Source organism: Capsicum annuum, chromosome 6 (assembly GCF_002878395.1).
Source record: "Capsicum annuum cultivar UCD-10X-F1 chromosome 6, UCD10Xv1.1, whole genome shotgun sequence".
Classification (NCBI taxonomy): domain Eukaryota; kingdom Viridiplantae; phylum Streptophyta; class Magnoliopsida; order Solanales; family Solanaceae; genus Capsicum; species Capsicum annuum.
The window spans coordinates 34,024,576-34,031,187 of NC_061116.1; positions in this window are offsets into that span (position 1 = coordinate 34,024,576).

Consider the following 6,612-nt stretch of genomic DNA (forward strand, 5'->3'; position numbering starts at 1 on the left):
TAGGGTTTTGGAAGCCGAGGTAAAGATATTGTCATGATAATTTTTTAGGCAAGGAATAGCTGGTGAAAATCATTGTGGAAATGATAGAGGATGGTATATCTTTTGATGGATAGATCATATCAAGGGTATATAAGTGATAGGCTTGAATCTTATGATTGGTAGAGATACCAATAGTTGTGTTGAGTACTTGGGAGATATTATAAGGTATGGTTTTATGAATTTTCTTCAGGGCATAGTAATGTATGGTTTTGGATGTTAAATTATAGGTTTGGGGTCTTGGTTATAATGATTGGATATGGCTTTCAATGTCCATCACACATGGTTCCCATATTATGATGGTGATGGAAATGGAGTAGTGTTTCAGGAAAGATGTAGGGAGTATGGCCCGGTGGCCTAAGTTGACTCCGTTTAGCTTTGGATAGGCTTCAACATGGAATTAGTGATGTATAGTTGACTCAATCTCACTTAGTAATGTGTTTCGATAAATTATAAGTTGAATTGGACTTTCTCTCTAGCATGAGTCCACTCATCTGGTATATTATATACTTTTGTTGGGGTAGGGTGTGGATGGTCCTTGGTTGGTCAGTTCCTATAGGTGGTATTGGTGAATCAGACTCTTTTTCCTTAAGGAGGTCCCAGTGATGATCTTGGATTGGTAATTTTGCTGGGTGCAAACGAAAGGTGTGGCTTGGTTGAAGGTTCCATGGTGAAACCAAAAGTCTGAGAAAGCCATTTGGAATGTTAAATAGGACATGGAGTGCAAGTATCCACTTTGTTTCTTTATTCTATAAACTCGTACATAAGGTGTGTGTTTTTCAACAAATCTTTGTTCTCTAACTTAGTTAGAGGTCGGAATGAAGGTGTGGGGGTGTAAATTATGTTTGGGTTATGTGATGATCTTCCCATCTTTGTTTATGTCCTTGTCTTCTATTTTGGTTGAGGAAAAGTTTGATTTAGTTTAACTTGATCACCTCCTGCTTGTTCTTTCCCTTCCTCATCATTCGAGGATAATTTATGCTAGTGGGGGAGAGTGGAATATCCTAGATTTGGACCCTTTCAAAATTTCCCTTGTTTTGGACCTTTGCACTTGGTACAACTCAAGGGTGTCACTCATACCTTTTGATACAATTTGGGGGTTGGCTTGGTAGCTCACTCATACACTGGAAAATAGGGTTGGCTTGGTTACTACCCAAGGTATGATGCATTAGGGTATGAGTTGTCTAGAAGGATATAAGGGGTAGAAGGCAAGTCATATGATGCTTGATTGGTGTTGTCTTGTGAAATTGTCCAACGTACGAGATGTGGGTACGGATTGGTGTACCACTCGTACCTTAAGGTACGAGTTAGGATGGTGAAGTCGTATAGGAACAAGTGTGTAGGGTCTTGGCAACGTCTTGGGTGCGATTTGGGGTACCATTCATACCCTAGAGTACCACTCATACCCTAAGGTACGGATCCATGGGTGAGCCGTACCCTATAACATGGCTTATTTTAATTCTTAAGTCAAGGGTAATCTAGCCATTTCCTACTTCAAAACCCTTATGTCCTCACATTATTTAGGCCTTTCATAACACCTATTAAATAATTAAAACACTTCAAATACTCTCTTGGAGATTCGACGCTAGGTTTCTACATATGTTCGTCCAAAGGCTCAAGAGTCATGTTTCTCATCAGAATCTTCTTTTATATGACATGTTTTCTTACCCCATTGTTAGTTCCCACTAAATTAATGGAATTTATACAAAGTTTTTATGATTTAAATGTTATATGATTTGGAGTTTTCAAATATCATTTGCTACTTTTTCTTATAAATGTTTGATTATTGTTTTCTCTTGTTTTCATTATGCTTTTATATGCTTTAATGGTGGTTTTGGATAATTGGTTGCATTGGAATGGTTATTGGTAATGGATTTTGGTTTTGTAAATACTATGTCCCAATGTGTTTAATAAAATGCCTATAAAAATGTTTCATTATAATATTGGTTTTTCAATGAAACTTATGCATAGTTTAATCATGGTAATGGAACCCTAAATGATATCAATTCTTTAAATGGTTTCGAAATAGTTTGGCTTAATAAACATACTTGTGGGGTACTTGGGAATCCCCCAAGTGAACTGGATAATATGATATATGGGTACATTGGAATCCCTTGATCTCAAAATGGTTTGGATAAGGATAATACTTGCAAGTAATAGTCGGTATAACAATACCAGTATCTAATAGCCTCGGTTAATAATAATGTAATAATAGCTTCATTGGAAAATGGTTTTAATGGGGCTTAAAGGGGGATGTGTAGCAAATTTATGGAATTTGAAGGTCCCGGGGGGGCCTAAACTTGAAACTCATGTTTGCCGGCATGAGGTTCGTCCTAGTGACAGTGTGCATGATGTCACACTTTATACTTTGGGGGATGTACTAGTCATCCCAGGTTGTTTTCTCCGGTCATGCAGCTTGACGCATTGGGGCCCTTTCTGTAGGGAGACTTGAACCCATATAGCCCATAGGTGGTTTAGGACGGCAAAGTTACACAACCCAAGTAATGGTTTTAAATGCATTCCAAACCCAGTTCCCTTTCCCGACATAGATATATGTATATTGTTCATGTGTATATGGATGGTTTTACTTGGTTTTTATAAATAGTATATTTTATCCTTATTCTGAGTGTATTCTAGCATTCACCTGCTAACCCATCTTTAGGTAGTTGTATCCCCATGCGATACAGGAACTTGCCATACTACTCCTCCTACTTAGTGATCGAATTCAGGATCAGCTATTAGCTTGAAGTGGTGAGTTTCCATAATTTGGAAGGAATATATTTCATGTCATGGATTACTTTATTTACTTTTGTCTTTTATAAACTAGGTTTATGGCTATGTCGGTGGCATGTCCCGACTAGATACTCTCTAGTTTGGTCTAGAGTCTTTGTCTTGACAACTGTGGACTTGGGTATGGTATGGATTGGTTATGATTTATATATATACATTGGGTTATTATCTTTATTTTGATTTATGGTTTTTGCTTAGTTATTGGTTGGCTTGGATGGTTGGTTTCGGTTCTTGGGTGGATCGACTTGGTTGGGTTGGCCTTGGATATAGGATTATCACAAAGTCACCACATTGCTAATACATTATCTTGGAATATGTTCGGAGTTCATTCGACATAGGGTACATGTTGTTTGGTTTTGTTTGATATTGGGAGTGGTGTCTGGTCCCGATCGAAGTTTAGATTTCCCATTACAACAAAGCCCCAATTCAGGTCATGTCACAAGGAGTGTATTTACTATTTTGTCTGCAGAAAGATCTGAATCTTCATCAGAGAAGATGGCTTGAGTTGCTAAAATATTATGATATAAGTGTATTGTATCATCTGGGCAAGGCCAATGTAGTGGTGGATGCCCTTAGTATGCTATCTATGGGTAGTTTTTCTCATGTTGAGGGAGATAAGAAGAAGTTAGTTCATAAATTTCATCAGCTTGCTAAATTAGGTGTTAGGTTGGTTGAATAAACTGAAAGGAGTATATGGATTCAGAATGGTTCAAAATCTTCATTAGTTGCCGAATTGAAAGAAAAACAAGATAGGGATCCCAGTTTAATTAAATTGACGGAACCGGTTGGAGATCGGAAAGTAAAGGTTTTCTTCCAAGGGGGAGATGGTTTCCTTTGTTGTCAGGGTAGGTTATGTGTTCCATGTGTAGATGATTTGAGGCAGTGAATTTTGGCTGAAGCGCAAGGTACGCGATATTCTATTCATCCAGAACCACTAAGATGTACCGTAATTTACGAGAAATATATTGGTGGAATGATATGATGAAGTATATTTCAGAGTTTGTAGCTAAGTGTTCCAACTTTCAGCAGGTTAAGATTGAGCACCAAAGGCCAAGTAGTACATTGCAGGAGTTTAGCATCCCCACTTAGAAGTGGGAAGTGGTGAACATGGATTTTGTGACAGGTTTTTCTCGTACGTTTCATCAATATGATTCGATTATATGGGTCATTATGGATAGAATAACAAAATCAGTTCATTTCTTCCCAGTTCATACTTTGTATTTTGTTGAGAATTATGCTAGACTCTATCTCAAAGATTTAGTTAAGTTGCATGGGATTGCATTGTCTCTCATTTCAACTATAGGCACTCAGTTTACCTCTCACTTTTGGAAAGCATTTTAGAAGGGTCTTGGTACCCAAGTTCATCTCAGTACAACTGTTCATCCTCAGAGAGATGGTCAGAAAGAACAGACCATTCATACCTTAGAGGATATGTTAAGGGCTTGCATTATTGACTTTAAGGGTAGTTGGGATGACCACTTACCTTTTATTGAGTTTGACTATAAAAATAGCTATCACTCCAGTATTCAAATAGCTTTGTTTGAGGCTCTTTATGGGAGGAGATGTAGATCTCCCATCAACTTGTTTGAATTAGGTAAGGATGCTTTGATAGGGCCATAGTTAGTGTTTGAGGCAATGGAGAAAGTTTAATTAATTTAAGAGAGGTTGAAGACAGCCCAAAGTCGTCAAAAATCTTATGCAGATATAAGGAGAAGAAATCTTAAGTTTGATGTTGGTGATTTAGTTTATTTGAAATTTTTTCCTATGAAAGGAGTGAAGAGATTTTGCAAAAAGGGGAAACTCAGTCCCTGTTATGTTAGACCATATAGAATCTTGAGCCGTTTTGTAAAGGTAACTTATGACTTAGATTTGCCTTCAAATTAGGCATCAGTGCATCCAATGTTTCAAGTCTCATTATTAAAGAAGTGTATCAGCAATTTAGCTTCAATTATTCCTTTAGAGACTACAAATATGGGAGGTAGTCCCTCCTTTGAGGAGATCCCAGTTGATCTCCTAGACTATCAGGTACGTAGGTTGAGGAATAAGAAAGTCCCCTTAGTTAAAGTTCTATGGTGGAATCATTCTATTGAGGGAGATACTAGGGAAGCTGAATCTGATATGCGAGCCAAGTACCCTCATCTTTTATCTGCAAATTCAGACTCTTCTTGAGATAAAGAATTTCCTTAGATTGACTCTTTTCCTTTCTCTGTTTAAGATAAACAACCATTCTCATGCCATTTAATGAATTCACAAAATTAGTTCAGTTTATGTATCATGCATCAAACTCAGTTATTTAATCATATTCCAAATTATGCATGTTAAGTATATGAACTCAGTTGCCTTTTTATTCTTAGTCTAAAAAGTCTCATTCTAGGACGAATGTTCCCATGTGGGAGATATTTTATCAACCCGTATCTTTTCTAGTCTCTAGATAATATACAACTCAGCCCATGAGATGTAAGCCAGCATACGAGTCATATGTTGTACTCGTACCTAAGTTAGTGTAGTATGGTGAACATTCTATTACAAGTACGACTTGATCCCTATGAATTGACAAGGGGAGTACGAGTCGTATAAATCCAATTATAAGGACATCAGTGTAGATCTCTTTAGGTTCTGTTCAAGATACGAAAGGATGGGTACCAGTCATATTATAGGGTACGAGTCATAAGTTCCACTAGTATGATGACCAGTGTATACAATTTTGATTTTTCCTAGCTTACAAGTACAGCAGTCCAGCCATACCCTAGCAAACGAGTAGTACAGTCAACTTATACCAACTGGGAACACATTTTTCTGCATGCTTTTCCAGGGGATTTTATGTCTTTCCCCACTCCCATAAAAGCCAAACCCATGTCTTTTTGGATTCACAAGGGGTGTTACAAAAGGCCCCAAATCCCTAATTCACAACATTAAATATCAATTCACTAGAAATAAATCAAAAGAGTGGTTTATTCCACTCCCCCAAGCAATTAGGGTTTTCTCAAGAATAAGAGCAACTTCAAAAAATTTCCCTAAAGCTTCTACTTTAGGTATGTAGGGTATTCATCAATGTGTCCCTTTCACCCATTAAGCCCAAAAACCCTATTTTTATTTACAAGTATGAATCTTATCCTATTTTATGAAATCTACCATAAAACTTATGAATTAAATCCATGAAACTATTAACTCAAATACAAACCATGTCAACATGTGTTTCCTTGTGAATTAAGCTACATCATGTTTTGGAATTTCAATTTCCATATCCTAATAAATCCTCACGTTATGAATTAAATCATGTAGAGATGTTGTTTTTCTCATGTTTAACACATTCCCATAGTGAAGTTCATGCTTTTTACTTATTTGTTGAACGGACTTATGTTTTGGTTCTTTGAACCATGATTCCATAGTACAATTTAGGGCTTGGTTAACGTAATTTATGATCATTTAGTGTTCGCAGCTTATGAATACCCTATACCTATATGTTCACGAATGCTTCAAATTTCCATGTAATATTTTAGTTAAACAATTAATCTTATTATTATTCAGTCATTATGATTAGGCTATGCAATATCAGTTGTTATGCTCGATCGAACTTAAGTCGATACCAGTGTTAGTTTAATTGGCAGTAGGATTTAGCACCGAGTGAACCCAGGGATGGGGGCTTACCTGCAAGTAGAGCGTGTGATCCTTTGTAGTAATCTGTGAGTTCCAGAACTACATAGCCAGCATAGGTTTGAGATGTCTTCCTGCCAGCTGAGTGTTAACACATGTCTCATTAGAGAACCTACCAGTATAGGGTGACAC